The sequence below is a fragment of the Triticum urartu genome, chromosome 5A (assembly GCF_056163025.1).
Source record: "Triticum urartu cultivar PI428250 chromosome 5A, HENAU_Tu73, whole genome shotgun sequence".
Taxonomy (NCBI): domain Eukaryota; kingdom Viridiplantae; phylum Streptophyta; class Magnoliopsida; order Poales; family Poaceae; genus Triticum; species Triticum urartu.
The window spans coordinates 21937486-21958162 of NC_141877.1; positions in this window are offsets into that span (position 1 = coordinate 21937486).

Below are 20677 nucleotides of genomic sequence, written 5' to 3' on the forward strand. Positions count from 1 at the left end.
ACTGTTTTGTTAATTAGTTGTCGTCTTCAGTTAACTGTTTGGTTCAGTTGTGCAAATGTAATGTTCAATTCTTCAGGCTGCAATTTTGTATTGTTTTCCATGTGAGAAATAAATTGAATTTATCTTTACAAAATTGTGGGTGCATTCTGTTATTGTATAGCATGTGAGGAATAAATTGAATTTGGCTATAGTAAATAGATGAGAACAAATACAATTGCTACAATTGGCTGTAGAAAACTGTTTGGTCAACTCTCTGATCTTCTATTAGGAGTATGTTATATTGTGCAATGTGGTGCTCAGTTAATGTTGATTCATTTGTTGTGGTGCTTAGTTAACTGCTTGGTTCAATGTTATATTGTGCAATGTGGTGCTCAATTAATGTTTGGTTCATTTGTTGTGGTGTTTAGTTAACTTCTTGGTTCAATTCTGGAATGCGATGTCCAATTGTCGTCGGTAGAATTTTGTATTGTTGTGCATGTGAGGAATAAATCGAATTTGGCTGCACTTAATACATGAGAAACATATACAAGTGCTATATTTCCTAGTTCTTAATCATGCTTGGTTTGGGTAAATGGGTTTTTCGTGTGGCTTCAATTAATCTGTCGAATCTGCAATGTGCTTATTTTTCATCAACATATTTTACTGATAGCATGCGAACCCTTACTTAACCTAATGACTAACTACCTTATATGTGTTGCAGGGAAACAATGGGAAGCACTGAGGTTTACAATCGAGGTTAGCACGTGCATGGTCCGTTGTCTAATAGCACATTATTTTGAAATTACAGGAACCATTCTAATATTTTGGTTTTTAACAATTTGGTCTTGCACATGTAGGTCCTGCTGTCAGAGGTTTTGACCCACTGTTCGACCCTTTTTGCATATGGGGAAATGATTTGTCCATGAATATCAAACAAATCAAGAAACTCAGGAAGATTGTATAAAGAAATGAGCGACAAAAAACAACAAGATCTTTGTCTTCACAATGAAGAAGACATCAGTTCACTACAAGATGGTACTAACTATTATACCTTTCATTTTTTATTCCTTTGCCCCATTTCCAATATAGAGAAGATATTTATGCACATCCTTGTTTTCAGGCCTTTCCAAAGCAGTTCACTGATGATTACCTCTCAAACCAACTCTATGGTCAGGAGGCGAGGAAGGTTTTCATACAACACCCACGGTTCAGTATTGAACTGTTCCTGAAGAGGTCGAAGGACGAACGGTCAATCATCCACAGGCACTGGCCTAAAGTTGCAAAGACCTTCAACATGAATGAAGGCTCAATATTCGCCTTCCTCTTCAGCAGTTTTCCAGATGAGATGCATCTGTCTATATACCGTCTATGCTGCTAATTTCGAAAGGTTCTACATGTTGCATGTGGAACTTGCTGCTGGTGCAGTTGTGTAATGGGGTAGCTCAGTGGTGAAGGTATATCATGTTGTACTCTGATGTATTTCAATTATGAAATTCTACTTCCTTAATATGGAAATGAAATATATTGTGTGCTTAATATGAATGTCAATTAGATTAATAAATGGATTATTAGTAATAGGGCAATTATCCTGCTAATGGAGAATTAGCCTGCTAATTGGGTTTAGATATTGCAAACGGTTGTTGAAAACATACCGTGGGCGATGACCTCAGGCAACGCACACAGTTTCTAGGAATAAACCGTGTTAGATCAATGAACAATCACACACGACTTTCTCGTGAAAACTGTTTGCATTAGGCCACCTTGCGCAAACGTTTACCACATAAAAACCGCGTGTCATGGACAGCCTTTGCCACACAGTTTCTTCTACGGACCGTGTGTGCTACATTCAATAACGCAAACAATTTAACGGGAAAAATTGTGTGTGATGTATCTATGAACGGAAACGTTTTCCTTGGAGCGACTGTGTGGGATGTGCATACGAACGGAAACGTTTCGCAGGGACTGATGTGTGGGATGTACTTGCGACCGGAAATAATTTCACCGTATAATTGTATTTTTTATCTGTACTGTACGTATTTCCGTATTTGAGCGCTCGCTGGTCGCACACGACCTCATTTTGCCGAACGTGTGTGCCAGGAGGGCATATCCCCGACGGTTTCTGGTTCGTGTGGGAAGGACCCCCCTATCGCCCACACTCACTTGGAGACGGTTCCAGATGCCATCGCGGAAAGGGGTTTTAAACCGTTTGTTTAGGACCGACGCGCACCAGTGCTTTGACACCGATCTGGATGACTCTAAGTCTCGATCTAGATACATACTGAAAGTGGGAGCGATTAGCTAGAGTAGCTCCGTATAGAGCATTGTAGACATAAATTTTTTGTAAAATACATACGGTTCTGAATATGGCAGACCCATTTACTGAACTTCTCTCACAAGCAAAACATGATCACTCTTTGGGTGTTAATCACATAGCGATGTGAACTAGATTAATGACTCTAGTAAATCCTTTGAGTATTAGTCACATAGAGATGTGAACTAATCACATAAAGATATGAACTATTGGTGTTAGTCACATGATGATGTGAAACTAGATTATTGACTCTAGTGCAAGTGGGAGACTGAAGGAAATATGCCCTAGAGGCAATAATAAAGTTGTTATTTATATTTCCTTATATCATGATAAATGTGAAGGAAATATGCCTAGAGGCAATAATAAAGTTATTATTTATTTCCTTATTTCATGATAAATGTTTATTATTCAAGCTAGAATTGTATTAACCGGAAACTTGATACATATGCGAATACATAGACAAACATAGTGTCAGTAGTACGCCTCTACTTGAATAGCTTGTTAATCAATGATGGTTGAGTTTCCTAGCCATAGACATGAGTTGTCATTTGATTAACGGGATCACATCATTAGGAGAATGGTGTGATTGACTTGACCCATTCCGTTAGCTTAGCACACGATCGTTTAGTATGTTGCTATTGCTTTCTTCATGACTTATACATGTTTCTATGAAGATGAGATTATGCAACTCTCGTTTACCGGAGGAACACTTTGAGTGATACCAAACGTCACAACGTAACTGGGTGATTGTAAAGGTGCTCTACAGGTGTCTCCGAAGGTACTTGTTGGGTTGGCGTATTTCGAGATTAGGATTTATCACTCCGATTGTCGGAGAGGTATCTCTTGGCCCACTCAGTAATGCACATCACTATAAGCCTTGCAAGCATTGTAACTAATGAGTTAGTTGCGGGATGATGTATTACGGAATGAGTAAAGAGACTTGCCGGTAACGAGATTGAACAAGGTATTGAGATACCGACGATCGAATCTCGGGCATGTAACATACCGATGACAAAGGGAACAACGTATGTTGTTATGCGGTTTGACCGATAAAGATCTTTGTAGAATATGTGGGAGCCAATATGAGCATCCATGTTCCGCTATTGGTTATTGACCGGAGACGTGTCTCGGTCATGTCTACATTGTTCTCGAACCCGCAGGGTCCGCACGCTTAAAGTTCGATCACAGTTATATTATGTGTCTATGTGTTTTGATGTACCGAAGGTAGTTCGGAGTCCCGGATGCGATCTAGGACATGACGAGGAGTCTCGAAATGGTCGAGACGTAAAGATCGATATATTGGACGACTATATTCGGACATCGGAATTCGCCGGGGAGTATATGGGCCTTATTGGGCTTTAGGGGAAAGAGAGAGGAGAGGCTGGGCGCCCCCCAAGGCCTAGTCCGAATTGGTCTAGGGGGAGGGGCTGCGCCCCCTCTTTCCTTCTCTTCTCTCTCCCCTTTCCTTGACTCCTACCCCTACTACTTGGAAGGGGGGGAATCCTACTCCCAGTGGGAGTAGGACTCCTCCTAGGGCGTGCCATAGAGAGGGCCGGCCCTCCCCCTCCTCCACTCCTTTATATACGGGGAGGGGGGCACCCCTTGGAGACACAATAATTGATCCCTTGGATCTCTTAGCCGTGTGCGGTGCCCCCCTCCACCATATTCCACCTCGATAATATCGTAGCAGTGCTTAGGCGAAGCCCTGCGTCGGTAGAACATCATCATCGTCACCACGCCGTCGTGCTGACGAAACTCTCCCTCAACACTCGCATGGATCGGAGTTCGAGGGACGTCATCGAGTTGAATGTGTGCAGAACTCGCAGGTGCCATGCGTTCGGAAATTGATCGGTCGGATCGTGAAGACGTACGACTACATCAACCGCGTTGTGCTAACGCTTCCGCTTTCAGTCTACGAGGGTACGTGGACACATTCTCCCCTCTCGTTGCTATGCATCACCATGATCTTGCGTGTATGTAGGAATTTTTTTGGAATTACTAGGTTCCCCAACAGTGTCATCCGAGCCTAGTTTTATGCGTAGATGTCATATGCACGAGTAGAACACAAGTGAGTTGTGGGCGATCTAAGTCATACTGCTTACCAGCATGTCATACTTTGGTTCGGCGGTACTGTTGGATGAAGCGGCCCGGACCGACATTATGCGTACGCTTACGCGAGACTGGTTCTACCGACGTGCTTTGCACACAGGTGGCTGGCGGGTGTCAGATTCTCAAACTTTAGTTGAACCGAGTGTGGCTACGCCCGGTCCTTGCGAAGGTTAAAACAACACCAACTTGACAAACTATCGTTGTGGTTTTGATGCATAGGAAAGAACGGTTCTTGCTAAGCCCGTAGCAGCCACGTAAAATTTGCAACAACAAAGTAGAGGACGTCTAACTTGTTTTTGCAGGGCACGTTGTGATGTGATATGGTCAAGACATGATGCTAAATTTTATTGTATGAGATGATCATGTTTTGTAACCGAGATATCGGCATCTGGCAGGAGCCATATGGTTGTCGCTTTATTGTACGCAATGCAATCGCCATGTAATGCTTTACTTTATCACTAAGCGGTAGCGGTTGTCGTAGAAGCATAAGTTTGGTGAGACGATAACGATGCTACGATGGAGATCAAGGTGTCGCGCTGGTGACGATGGTGATCATGACGGTGCTTCGGAGAAGGAGATCACAAGCACAAGATGATGGCCATATCATATCACTTATATTGATTGCATGTGATGTTTATCTTTTATGCATCTTATCTTGCTTAGATTGACGGTAGCATTATAAGATGATCTCTCACTAAATTTCAAGATAAAAGTGTTCTCCCTGAGTATGCACCGTTGCCAAAGTTCGTCGTGCCTAGACACCACGTGATGATCGGGTGTGATAAGCTCTATGTCCATCTACAACGGGTGCAAGCTAGTTTTTCACACGCAGAATACTCAGGTTAAACTTGATGAGCCTAGCATATGCAGATATGGCCTCGGAACACTGAGACCGAAAGGTCGAGCGTGAATCATATAGTAGATATGATCAACATAGTGATGTTCACCATTGAAAGCTACTCCATTTCACGTGATGCTCGGTTATGGTTTAGTTGATATGGATCACGTGATCACTTAGAGGATTAGAGGGATGTCTATCTAAGTGGGAGTTATTAAGTAATATGATTAATTGAACTTTAATTTATCATGAACTTAGTCCTGGTAGTATTAGCATATCTATGTTCTAGATCAACAGCTCGCGTTTAGCTCCCTTGTTTTATTTTGATATGTTCCTAGAGAAAACTGAGTTGAAAGATGTTAGTAGCAATGATGCGGATTGGATCCGTGATCTGAGGATTATCCTCATTGCTGCACAGAAGAATTATGTCCTTGATGCACCGCTAGGTGACAGACCTATTGCAGGAGCAGATGCAGATGTTATGAACGTTTGACAAAAGCTTGGTATGATGACTACTTGATAGTTTAGTGCACCATGCTTTACGTCTTAGAATCGGGACTTCAAAAATGTTTTGAAACGCCACGGAACATATAAGATGTTCCAAGAGTTGAAATTGGTATTTTATACTCATTCCCGTGTCGAGAGGTATTTGACCTCTGACAATATTTTGCCTACAAGATGGAGGAGAATTGCTCAGCTAGTGAGCATGTGCTCAGAATGTCTGAGTACTACAATCACTTGAATCAAGTGAGAGTTAATCTTCCAGATAAGATAGTGATTGACAGAATTCTCTAGTCACTATCACCAAGTTACTAGAACTTCGTGATGAACTATAATATGCAAGGGATAACGGAAACGATTCCCAAGCTCTTCGTGATGCTGAAATCGACGAAGGTAGAAATCAAGAAAAACATCAAGTGTTGATGGTTGACAAGACCACTAGTTTCAAGAAAAGGGCAAAGGGAAGAAGGGGAACTGTAGGAAGAATGGCAAGCGAGTTGCTGCTCAAGTAAAGAAGCCCAAGTCTGGACCTAAGCCTGAGACTGAGTGCTTCTAATGCAAAGGAACTGGTCACTGGAATCGGGACTGCCCCAAGTATTTGGCGGACAAGAAGGATGGCAAAGTGAACAAAGGTATATTTGATATACATGTTATTGATGTGTACTTCACTAGTGTTTATAGCAACCCCAAAGTTTTTGATACTAGTTCAGTTACTATGATTAGTAACTCGAAACGGGAGTTGCAGAATAAGCAGAGACTAGTTAAGGGTGAAGTGACGATGTGTGTTGGAAGTGGTTCCCAGATTGACCGGATCATCATCGCAGACTCCCTATACTTTCGGGATTAGTGTTGAACCTAAATAAATGTTATTTGGTGTTTGCGTTGAGCATGAATATGATTTGATCATGTTTATTGCAATATGGTTATTCATTTAAGTTAGAGAACAATTGTTGTTCTGTTTACATGAATAAAACCTTCTATGGTCATACACACCAACGAAAATGATTTGTTGGATCTCGATCGTAGTGATACACATATTCATAATATTGAAGCCAAAAAGATGCAGAGTTAATAATGATAGTGCAACTTATTTGTGGCACTGCCGTTTAGGTCATATTGGTGTAAAACGCATGAAGAAACTCCATGCTGATGGGATTTCGGAATCACTTGATTATGAATCACTTGATGCTTGCGAACCATGCCTCTTGGGCAAGAGGACTAAAACGCGGTTCTCCGGAACAATGAAGCAAGTAACAGATTTATTGGAAATCATACATACTAATGTATGTGGTCCATGAGTGTTGAGGCTCGCGGCGGGTATCGTTATTTTCTGACCTTCACAGATGATTTGAGCAGATATGGGTATATCTTCTTGATGAAACATAAGTCTGAAACATTTGAAAAGTTCAAAGAATTTCAGAGTGAAGTGGAAAATCATCGTGACAAGAAAATAAGGTTTCTACGATCTGATCGCGGAGACGAATATTTGAGTTATGAGTTTGGTCTTCAGTTAAAACAATGTGGAATAGTTTCACAAATTCGTGCCACCTGGAACACCATAGCATAATGGTGTGTCCGAACATCATAACCGTACTTTATTGGATATAGTGCAATCTATGATGTCTCTTACCGATTTACCACTATCTTTTTGGGGTGATGCATTTGATACCGCCGCATTCACGTTAAATAGGGCACCATCTAAATCCGTTGAGACGACACCATATGAACTGTGGTTTGGCAAGAAACCAAAGTTGTCGTTTCTTAAAGTTTGGGATTGCAATGCTTATAAGAAAAAGTTTCATCATGATAAGCTCAAACCCAGATCGGAGAAATGAGTCTTCATAGGATACCCAAAAGAGACTGTTGGGTACACCTTCTATCACAGATCTGAAGGCAAGACTTTTGTTGCTAAATTTGGAATCTTTCTAGAGAAGGAGTTTCTCTTGAAAGAAGTGAGTGGGAGGAAAGTAGAACTTGATGAGGTAACTGTACCTGCTCCCTTATCGGAAAGTAGTTCATCACAGAAACCGGTTCTTGTGACACCTACACCAATTAGTGAGGAAGTTAATGATGATGATCATGAAACTTCAGATCAAGTTGTTACTGAACCTCGTAGGTCAACCAGAGTAAGATCTGCACCAGAGTGGTACGGTAATCCTATTCTGGAGGTCATGTTACTTGACCATGACAAACCTACGAACTATGAGGAAGCAATGATGAGCCCAGATTCCGCGAAATGGTTTGAGGCCATGAAATCTGAGATGGGATCCATGTATGAGAACAAAGTATGGACTTTGATTGACTTTACCAAATGATCGCCGAGCCATTAAGATTAAATGGATCTTCAAGAGGAAGACAGACGCTGATAGTAGTGTTACTATCTACAAAGCTATAATTGTCGCAAAAGGTTTTCGACAAGTTGAAGGTGTTGACTACGATGAGAGTTTCTCACTCGTATCTATGCTTAAGTCTGTCCGAATCATGTTAGCAATTGCCGCATTTTATGAAATCTGGCAAATGGATAAGCAAAACTGCATTCTTTAATGGATTTATTAAAGAAGAGTTGTATATGATGCAACCAGAAGGTTTTGTCGATCCTAAAGGTGTTAACAAAATGTGCAAGCTCCAGCGATCCATCTATGGACTGGTGCAAGCATCTCGGAGTTGGAATATACGCTTTGATGAGTTGATCAAAGCATATAGTTTTATACAGACTTGCGATGAAGCCTGTATTTACAAGAAAGTGAGTGGGAGAACTACAACATTTCTGATAAGTATATGTGAATGACATATTGTTGATCAGAAATAATGTAGAATTATTCTGCAAAGCATAAAGGAGTGTTTGAAAGGAGTTTTTTCAAAGAAAGACCTCGGTGAAGCTGCTCACATATTGAGCATCAAGATCTATAGAAATAGATAAAAATGCTTGATAAGTTTTTTCAATGAGTACATACATTGACAAGATTTTGAAGTAGTTCAAAAATGGAACAGTCAAAGAAAGAGTTCTTGCCTATGTTACAAGGTGTGAAATTGAGTAAGACTCAAAGCCCGACCATGGCAGAAGATAGAAAGAGAATGAAAGTCATTCCCTATGCTTCAGCCATAGGTTCTATAAAGTATGCCATGCTGTGTACCAGATCTATTGTATACCCTACACTGTGTTTTGCAAGGGAGTACAATTGTGATCTAGGAGTAGATCACTGGACAGCGGTCAAAATTATCCTTAGTGGAATAAAGGATATGTTTCTCGATTATGGAGGTGACAAAAGGTTCGTCGTAAAGGGTACGTCGATGCAAGTTTTGACACTAATCCAGATGACTCTAAGTCTCAATCTGGATACATATTGAAAGTAGGAGCAATTAGCTAGAGTAGCTCCGTGCAGAGTATTGTAGACATAGAATATTTGCAAAATACATATGGCTCTGAATGTGGCAGACCCGTTGACTAAACTTCTCTCACAAGCAAAACATGATCACACCTTAGTACTCTTTGGGTGTTAATCACATAGCGATGTGAACTAGATTATTGACTCTAGTAAACCCTTTGGGTGTTGGTCACATGACGATGTGAACTATGGGTGTTAATCACATGGTGATGTGAACTATTGGTGTTAAATCACATGGCGATGTGAACTAGATTATTGACTCTAGTGCAAGTGGGAGACTGAAGGAAATATGCCCTAGAGGCAATAATAAAGTTATTATTTATTTCCTTATTTCATGATAAATGTTTATTATTCATGGTAGTATTGTATTAACCGGAAACTTGATACATGTGTGAATACATAGACAAACATAGTGTCACTAGTATGCCTCTACTTGACTAGCTCGTTAATCAAAGATGGTTGAGTTTCCTAGCCATAGACATGAGTTGTCATTTGATTAACGGGATCACATCATTAGGAGAATGATGTGATTGACTTGACCCATTCTGTTAGCTTAGCACACGATCATTTAGTATGTTGCTATTGCTTTCTTCATGACTTATACATGTTCTATGACTATGAGATTATGCAACTCCCGTTTACCGAAGGAACACTTTGTGTGCTACCAAACATCACAACGTAACTGGGTGATTATAAAGGTGCTCTACAGGTGTCTCCGAAGGTACTTGTTGGGTTGGCGTATTTCGAGATTAGGATTTGTCACTCTGATTGTCGGAGAGGTATCTCCGGGCCCACTCAGTAATGCACATCACTATAAGCCATGCAAGCATTGTAACTAATGAGTTAGTTGCGGGATGATGTATTACGGAATGAGTAAAGAGACTTGCTGGTAACGAGATTGAACTAGGTATTGAGATACCGACGATCGAATCTCGGGAAAGTAACATACCGATGACAAAGGGAACAACATATGTTGTTATCCGGTTTGACCGATAAAGATCTTCGTAGAATATGTGGGAGCCAATATGAGCATCTAGGTTCCGCTATTGGTTATTGACCGGAGACGTGTCTCGGTCATGTCTACATTGTTCTCGAACCCGTAGGGTCCGCACGCTTAAAGTTCGATGACGATTATATTATGAGTTTATGTGTTTTGATGTACCGAAGGTAGCTCGGAGTCCCGGATGAGGTCGGAGACATGACGAGGAGTCTCGAAATGGTCGAGACGTAAAGATCAATATATTGGACGACTATATTCGGACATCAGAAAGGTTCCGAGTGATTCGGGTATTTTTCGGAGTACCGGAGAGTTACGGGAATTCGCCGGGGAGTATATGGGCCTTATTGGGCTTTAGGGGAAAGAGAGAGGAGAAGCTAGGCGCCCCCCAAGATCTAATCCGAATTGGACTAGGGGGAGGGGCTGCGCCCCCTCTTTCCTTCTCTTCTCTATCCCCTTTACTTGACTCCTACTCCTAGTACTTGGAAGGGGGGATCCTACTCAAGGTGGGAGTAGGACTCCGCCTAGGGCACGCCATAGAGAGGGCCGACCCTCCCCCTCCTCCACTCCTTTATATACGGGGAGGGGGGCACCCCTTGGAGACACAACAATTGATCCCTTGGATCTCTTAGCCGTGTGAGGTTCCCCCCTCCACCATAATCCACCTCGATAATATCGTAGCGGTGCTTAGGCGAAGCCCTGCGTCGGTAGAACATCATCATCGTCACCACGCCGTCGTGCTGACAAAACTCTCCCTCAACACTCGGCTGGATCGGAGTTCGGGGACGTCATCGAGTTGAACGTCTGCAGAACTCGGAGGTGCCGTGCGTTCGGGTACTTGATCGGTCGGATCGTGAATACGTACGACTACATCAACCGTGTTGTGCTAACGCTTCCGCTTTCGGTCTACGAGGGTACATGGACACACTCTCCCCTCTCGTTGCTATGCATCACCATGATCTTGCGTGTACGTAGGAATTTTTTTTGAAATTACTACGTTCCCCAACAAAATGTTTATTATTCATGCTAGAATTGTATTAACCGGAAACTTAGTACATGTGTGAATACATAGACAAACAAAGTGTCACTAGTATGCCTCTACTTTACTAGCTCGTTAATCAAAGATGGTTAAGTTTCCTAGCCATGGACAAAGAGTTGTCATTTGATAAATGGGGTCACATCATTAGAGAATGATGTGATCGACTTGACCCATCCGTTAGCTTAGCACAATGATCTTTTAGTTTGTTGCTATTGCTTTCTTCATAACTTATACATGTTCCTACGACTCTGAGATTATGCAACTCCCGAATACCAGAGGAACACTTAGTGTGCTATCAAACGTCACAACGTAACTGGGTGATTATAAATATGCTCTACAGGTGTCTCCGATGGTGTTTGTTGAGTTGGCATAAATCGAGATTAGGATTTGTCACTCCGAGTATCGGAGAGGTATCTCTGGGCCCTCTCGGTAATGCACATCACTATAATCCTTGCAAGCATTGTGACTAATGAGTTAGTTGCGGAATGATGCATTACGTAACAAGTAAAGAGACTTACTGGTAACGAGATTAAACTAGGTATTGAGATACCGACGACCGAATCTCAGGCAAGTAACATACCGATGACAAAGGGAACAACATATGTTGTTATGCGGTTTGACCGATAAAGATCTTCGTAGAATATGTAGGAACCAATATGAGCATCCAGGTTCTCCTATTGGTTATTGACCGCAGATGAGTCTCAGTCATGTCTACATAGTTCTCGAATCCGTAGGGTCCGCACGCTTAATGTTCGGTGACGATCAGTGTTATGAGTTTATGTGTTTTGATGTACCGAAGGTTGTTCGGAGTCCCGGATATGATCACGGAAATGACGAGGAGTCTCGAAATTGTTGAGACATAAATATCAATATATTGGATGACTATGTTTGGACATCAGAATGGTTCTGAGTGAGCTCTGGCATATACCGGAGTACCGGGAGGTTACCGAAACCCCCGGGAAGTATACGAGCCTTATTGGGCCATAGTGGGAGAGAGGAGAAGGAAGCCTAGGAGGGGGGCGTGCCCCAAGCCCAATCCAAATTGTGTGGGGGGCCGGCCCCCCTTTCCTTCCTCCTTCCTCCCCTTCCTTCCTCTCCTAGTCCAACTAGGGAAGGGGGGGGGGAATCCTACTCCCGGTGGGAGTAGGACTCCTCCAGGGCGTGCCATAGAGGGCTGGCCCTCGCCCCACCTCCACTCCTTTATATATGGGGGAAGGAGGCACCCCATAGACACACAAGTTGACATTGTCTTAGCTGTGTGCGGTGCCCCCTCCACCATAATCCACCTCGGTCATATCATTGCAGTGCTTAGGCGAAGCCCTGCACCGGTAGCTTCATCATCACCGTCATCACGCTGTCGTGTTGACGAAGCTCTCCCTCGACACTCAGCTGGATCGAGAGTTCGTGGGACGTCACTGAGCCGAACGTGTGCAGATCGCGGAGGTGCCGTACTTTCGGTACTAGGATCGGTCGGATCGTGAAGACGTATGACTACATCAACAGCATTGTCATAACGCTTCCGCTTACGGTCTACGAGGGTATGTGGACTACACTCTCCCCTCTGGTTGCTATGCATCACCATGATAGATCTTGTGTGTGCGTAGGAATTTTTTTGAAATTACTACATTCCCTAACACACACACCATCCTCAGTAAGAAGTTTGAACAACCATTTACTGAGCAGGCCCTCATTCTTGACTTACAGGTCATAAATTCCATGGCCACCTTTGTCTTTTGGCCTACAAACCATGCTCCATTTGGCCAACCTATATTTTTTCTTTTCTCCATCTCGTTGCCAAAAAAATCTGGATCTAAAATAGTCCAGTCTTTGCAAGACCCCTTTTGGGAGTCGGAAGAAAGAAAGCCTATAGAGAACTATATTTTTGTTGATGGGGTTAATTAAAACTGGTCGTCCTCCAACTAACAGCAACTTGCCTTTCCAACTGCTCAATCATTTCTCTAGACGCTCCTCTACATACTTCCAATCCGGAATGGTGAGACGCTGATAGTGGATCGGTATTCCCGAATATTTAATCGGGAATTGGGCATGTGCGCAACCATAGAGGTCAGCATAATCTGCAGCCGTCGCAGTAGCTTCTCCAAAGCAGAAAAGTTCGCTTTTATGGAAGTTAATTTGGAGACCCGACATTTGCTCAAATGCCGAAAGCAAGAGTTTCAGGTTTCAAGCCTTGTCTAGGTCATGTTCCATATAAGAATTGTCTCTCAGCATACTGAAGAATAGAGAGGCCACCATCCACAAGATGTGGCACTACTCCTGCTATCTGGCTATCCTGCTTGGCGCACTCAATTAGAATAGCCAACTTGTCAGCAACAATGTTAAATAACATTATGGACATGGGGTCACCTTGTAGTAGTCCTTTTTTGTCTAAAAGTAATGGCCTACATCATCATTAACTTTGATGGCCACACTACCTCCAGTTACAAAATTTTGGATCCACTTGTGTTATTTATCGGAGAAACCTTTCACTCTTAGGGCTTATTGGAGGAAAGACCATTTGACCGTGATTTGTGGAATAGCATCTGGTCGGGTCTCATCAAGGGTGAAGTTCCTCATCTTGTTGGAGATTGTAAATACATTTTTCCTATGTCGGCCATTGGCGGTCCATTGGAAGTATCTTGTATTACTATCACCCATCAAGATGAAATCAACTTTGGATCTCTGGTAGTATTTGATCTCCCCTTCTTGCAAAAGACGTGCAACCTTCACATTAGATTGGTTTTTCAACTCAATCTCTTGTTGAGATAAGGTGTGTGTCTCTGCAATTTTGTCGAGATCGCCAATAATGGTAGAGAGCCATTGTTTTTCTTTTTCATATATCCTGTTGGTGTCTTTCATCCATCCAGTGAGTTGTTTCCTCATGGCCCTTATTTTAAAGTTCCATCTCTGAATAGCCGGACGACCAACGGTGGGCTTCTCCCAAACATTCTTGATTATGTCTACAAATCCATCCCGATGTAGCCATCCCAATTCAAGTTTGAAAGGGCGATGAGCGGTTGGGTTCGTAGAGTCAGAATCCTGAATGATGGGTGGATGATCTGATAACACCTCGCGTTGGGGATATAACTATTGGGTATGACCCGCCCAGGAGGGGCCAGGTCATACCGCTGGCGGTTCATAATGAAAAAGCCCATGAAGATGTTGAAGATGGCGGTTCACGAAGCAGGCTTACTAAAGGCCCGAAACCCTAAGGCGACTTGAGGCCCACATGTGTAAACCGCCATATATGTATGACTTGTATTATAAGGCATGCGTAGTTAGTCACCGAGCCGGACACATTGTGTATGAGCCGGCCGGGACTCCATGAGCCGCTGGGCGTCAACCTGTGTATATAAAGGGATGACGCGACGGCGGTTTACGGCTAGAAACAAGAGATCGAGAAATAGGTCAAGCATATTCGCTCCTTGGTAATCGAGACCCATGCAATACCACCTCAAACTGAATTAGGCCTTTACCTTCACTGCAAGGGGCCGAACCATTATAAACTCCCTGTGTTCTTTGTCCCGTTTAACCCCTTTAAGCTAACCTAGTTGCGATGGTTCCACGACTAAGTCCTTCCGCTAGGACATCTACCGTGACAATTCCATGACAGTTGGCACCCACCGTGGGGCAGCGCACGGTGGTTTCGATTTCTTACAGGGTAGCTTTGAAGGGATCAAGGGACACGCTGTGGGCCGGATGACCAAGAGTCGTTGCGGCAAGCTCTACATCGACGGTGCAGGCCGGGGCCCCGAGGCCGGCTCAATCGAGTACGGGTACTAGGTCCCCTTTGGCGGAATCCACGTCTTCATCAGAAAGATGGGTGAACCAGGCACTGAGCCGGACATCTGCACCGACATCCTCGAGACGGCTCAGCGTGCGCTACCCAGCCGACTTCAACCCGCCGTGAAGCATGCCTTTGTTGGTTTCATCCATGGGGCGGAAATTGAAGACGGATCTATGTCTGGCAGTGAGAAGGCTATCTATTCTGATGGTGAGTCGTCCACAGGCAAGACCAATTCATTGTATCAACTACAAGACGGCCGGCTTGGGGGCTATTCCGATGGTGACAGTATTTCGGATCCCTATGAGCCGCCGAACAGGGTTGCAATCTTCATGGCCGGCACACAACTAGCGCTTGGCTCAACAACCGCCGCGGTTATGACCTCCAGTTCAATGGCTGCGACGGCAGCTGGTGCTAGCGGCTCGGCGCGCCCACCAGCTCAAGTTCTCACAGAATTGTTAGAGGCTCTGGCGACTCTGATGGGGGTGGAAGTAACCCCGGACAACCAGGAACATCACAAGGTGGATGTAGCTAAGCTGCGAGATGAGATAGCTCAAGCCAAGGAAGAGCTGGCGGCTGAGAACGCTAGGATGGCTGCAGAACGGGCTGTCTTGGATGCTCAGGCACAGCGGATCCAAGCGGATTCCTCCCGGCTCCCGTTAGATCAGAACGCTTCAAATGAGGTCATGAGGAGGAGACACCGGAGTCATCTACCCCCGGTTTATGAGCCGAGGAACCTCTTCAACACGCCTGGAATAGGAACCAGCGATCCGTCGGTGGTAAACCGGATGATTGAAGCGCCTGGGGCTGGAGCGCCGGTTCAGGCACGCACAATGGGCTCTCCACCACTTAAAAAAAGACACATCCGTGACATTTTGGGCCGAATGAATTTTTTTTCTGTCATACTTATGACACTTCTATGACGATAATTGTGACAAAACCCGGTATCATCATAGATTTGGTGGGGTCCTACTTCTATGACAAAAAATCATGACAGAAAATGGGCTTTTCGTCCTGGGCGGGCCGGAGACGCAGTTGCATGACATTCTTTGGGCCGTCGATGACGGAAAAATGTTGGAAATATGCCCTAGAGGCAATAATAAATTAGTTATTATTATATTTCCTTGTTCATGATAATCGTTTATTATCCATGCTAGAATTGTATTGATAGGAAACTCAGATACATGTGTGGATACATAGACAACACCATGTCCCTAGTAAGCCACTAGTTGACTAGCTCGTTGATCAATAGATGGTTACGGTTTCCTGACCATGGACATTGGATGTCGTTGATAACGGGATCACATCATTAGGAGAATGATGTGATGGACAAGACCCAATCCTAAGCCTAGCACAAGATCGTGTAGTTCGTATGCTAAAGCTTTTCTAATGTCAAGTATAATTTCCTTAGACCATGAGATTGTGCAACTCCCGGATACCGAAGGAATGCTTTGGGTGTACCAAACGTCACAACGTAACTGGGTGGCTATAAAGGTGCACTGCGGGTATCTCCGAAAGTGTCTGTTGGGTTGGCACGAATCGAGACTGGGATTTGTCACTCCGTGTGACGGAGAGGTATCTCTGGGCCCACTCGGTAGGACATCATCATAATGTGCACAATGTGATCAAGGAGTTGATCACGGGATGATGTGTTACGGAACGAGTAAAGAGACTTGCCGGTGACGAGATTGAACAAGGTATCGGGATACCGATGATCGAATCTCGGGCAAGTACTATACTGGTAGACAAAGGGAATTGTATACAGGATTGATTGAATCCTTGACATCATGGTTCATCCGATGTGATCATCGTGGAGCATGTGGGAACCAACATGGGTATCCAGATCCCGCTGTTGGTTATTGACCGGAGAGTTGTCTCGGCCATGTCTGCATGACTCCCGAGCCCGTAGGGTCTACACACTTAAGGTTCGAGGACGCTAGGGTTATAGGGAAAGTATGTACGCGGTTAGTGAAAGTTTTTCGGAGTCCCGGATGAGATCCTGGACATCACGAGGAGTTCCGGAGGTAAAGATTTATATATAGGAAGTCCAGTTTCGGCCAACGAGAAGGTTTCGGGGGTCATCGGTATTGTACCGGGACCACCGGAAGGGTCCCGGGGGTCCACCGGGTGGGGCCACCTATCCCGAAGGGCCCCATGGGCTGAAGGGGCGTGGGAACCAGCCCCTGGTGGGCTGGTGCACCCCCCTTGGGCCTCCCATGCGCCTAGGGTTGGAAACCCCTAGGGGTGGGGGCGCCTCCACTTGGCTTGGAGGCCAAGCCACCCCTAGGGCTGCCGCCCCCTCCCTAGATGGGATCTACAATGGGCCGGCGCCTCCCTAGGCCCCTATATATAGTGGAGGGGAGAGAGGGCAGCCGTAACTGAAGCCCTGGCGCCTCCCTCCCTCCCGTGACACCTCTTCCTCCCCGCTTGCGCTTGGCGAAGCCCTGCCGGGATCCCGCTACTTCCACCACCACGCCGTCGTGCTGCTGGATCTCCATCAACCTCTCCTTCCCTTGCTGGATCAAGAAGGAGGAGACGTCTCTCCCAACCGTACGTGTGTTGAACGCGGAGGTTCCGTCCATTCGGTGCTACGATCATCGGTGATATGGATCACGACGAGTACGAATCCATCAACCCCGTTCTCCTGAACGCTTCCGCTTAGCGATCTACAAGGCTATGTAGATGCACTCTCCTTCCCCTTGTTGCTAGATTACTCCATAGATTGATCTTGGTGATGCGTAGAAAATTTTAAATTTCTGCTACGTTCCCCAACTGTGGCATCATGAGCTAGGTCTATGCGTAGTTTCTATGCACGAGTAGAACACAAAGTAGTTGTGGGCGTCGATTTTGTCAATTTACTTGTCATTACTAGTCTTATCTTGATTCGGCGGCATCGTGGGATGAAGCGGCCCGGACCGACCTTACACGTACTCTTACGTGAGACAGATTCCACCGACTGACATGCACTAGTTGGATAAGGTGGCTAGCGGGTGTCTGTCTCTCCCACTTTAGTCGGATCGGATTCAATGAAAAGGGTCCTTATGAAGGGTAAATAGAAATTGGCATATCACGTTGTGGTTTTGGCGTAGGTAAGAAATGTTCTTGCTAAGAAACCTATAGCAGCCACGTAAAAATTTGCAACAACAATTAGAGGACATCTAACTTGTTTTTGTAGCATATGCCGTGTGATGTGATATGGCCAAAAAGGATGTGATGAATGATATATGTGATGTATGAGATTGATCATGTTCTTGTAATAGGAATCACGACTTGCATGTCGATGAGTATGACAACCGGCAGGAGCCATAGGAGTTGTCTTAATTTATTTATGACCTGCGTGTCAACATAAACGTCATGTAATTACTTTACTTTATTGCTAAACCGTTAGCCATATGTGACGCCCCCGATTCAATCGTACACTAATCATGCATGCAAACGTGTATGATCAAGATCAGGGACTCACGGGAAGATATCACAACACAACTCTAAAACATAAATAAGTCATACAAGCATCATAATACAAGCCAGGGGCCTCGAGGGCTCGAATACAAGTGCTCGATCATAGACGAGTCAACGGAAGGAACAATATGTGAGTACAGACATAAGTGAAACAAGTTTGCCTTAAGAAGGCTAGCACAAACTGGGATACAGATCGAAAGAGGCGCAGGCCTCCTGCCTGGGATCCTCCTAAACCACTCCTGGTCGTCGACAGCGGGCTGCACGTAGTAGTAGGCACCTCCAGTGTAGTAGGAGTCGTCGTCGACGGTGGCGTCTGGCTCCTGGGCTCCATCGTCTGGTCGCAGCAATCGGGTAGAGAAATGGGAAAAAGGGGAACAAGGCAACCGTGAGTACTCATCCAAAGTACTCGCAAGCAAGGAGCTACACTACATATGCATGGATATATGTGTAAAGGGCCATATCAGTGGACTGAACTGCAGAATGCCAGAATAAGAGGGGGATAGCTAACCCTATTGAAGACTACGATTCTGGCAGCCTCCGTCTTGCAGCAAGTAGAACAGAGTAGGCTGAAGTCCTCCAAGTAGCAGCGCATAGCATAATCCTACCCGGCAATCCCCTCCTCGATGCCCTGTTAGAGAGTGATCACCGGGTTATATCTGGCACTTGGAAGGGTGTGTTTTATTAAGTATCCGGTTCTAGTTGTCATAAGGTCAAGGTACAACTCTGGGTCGTCCTTTTACCGAGGGACACGGCTATTCGAATAGATAAACTTCCCTGCAGGGGTGCACCACATAACCCAACACGAATGATCCCATTTGGCCGGACACACTTTCCTAGGTCATGCCCGGCCTCGGAAGATCAACACGTCGCAGCCCAACCTAGGCACAACAGAGAGGTCAGCACGCCGGTCTAAACCTAAGCGCACAGGGGTCTGGGCCCATCGCCCTTAGCACACCTGCACATTGCGTGGGCGGCCGGAAGCAGACCTAGCCTAGTGGTGTTCCAATCCAATCCGGCGAGCGCCGCTCAGTCGCTGATGTCACGAAGGCTTCGGCTGATACCACGACGTCGAGTGCCCATAACTGTTCCTGCGTAGTTGGTTAGTGCGTATAGACCAAATGGCCAGACTCAGATCAAATACCCAGATCTCGTTAAGCGTGTTAACTATCCGCGAACGCCGACTAGGGCCAGGCCCACCCCTCTCCTAGGTGGCCTCAACCTGCCCTGTCGCTCCGCCACAAAGTAACAGTCGGGGGCCGTCGGGAACCCAGGCCCACCACTACCTGGGTGAAACCACCTGCCCCTTCAGCCCCCATCTCCGAACAGTATCACAGGTAATGTAACAGTGCAAAGTATATAGCATATGCCCGTGATCACCTCCTGAAGTGATCACGACCCAGTAGTACAGCATGGCAGATGGACAAGAGTGTAGGGCCACTGATGGAACACTAGCATCCTATACTAAGCAGTAGGATAGCAGGTAAAGGTAACAACAGTAGTAGCAAGGGCAGGCTATGCAGCAGTATAGGATTAACTGAAAGCAGTATCATGCTACACTACTCTAATGCAAGCAGTATAGAGAAGAGTAGGCGATATCTGGTGATCAAGGGGGGGCTTGCCTGGTTGCTCTGGTAAGAGAGAGGGGTCGTCAACTCCATAGTCGTACTGGGTAGTAGCGGCGTTGGCCTCGATGTCTAGCGAGAGAAGAGGGGGAAGAAACAATAAATATTTAAGCAAACAGATGCATAGCGATGCATGACATGACAAGTATCGGTGCTAGGGGTGCCCTAACGCGGTATGAGGTGATACCGGTGAAGGGGGGAAACATCCGGGAAAGTATTCCCGGTGTTTCGCGTTTTCGGAAAGATGAACCGGAGGGGGAAAGTTGCGAGTTCGATAGGTTAGGGGTGTGTGGTAGACGAACGGGGAGTGTATCCGTATTCGTCTCGTTGTTCTGAGCAACTTTCATGTACAAAGTTTTTCCATCCGAGCTACGGTTTATTTTATATTAATTTTTAAAGTTTTAAATCATTTTTAATACTATTATTAATTTAATTCGAAAATAACATTTCTGCATCAGCATGACATCATCAATCAACAGAGGTGTTGACTGGATCAAACTGACATGTGGGGGCCTCATGTCATTGACTGATTGACTAACTAACCGTTAATTAGGTTAACTAGTGATTAGGTTAATCTAAACAGAATTAATTAAGTTAACTAATTAGTTAATTAATTAATATTTTGTTTTTATTTAGTTTTATTATTTTATTTTAT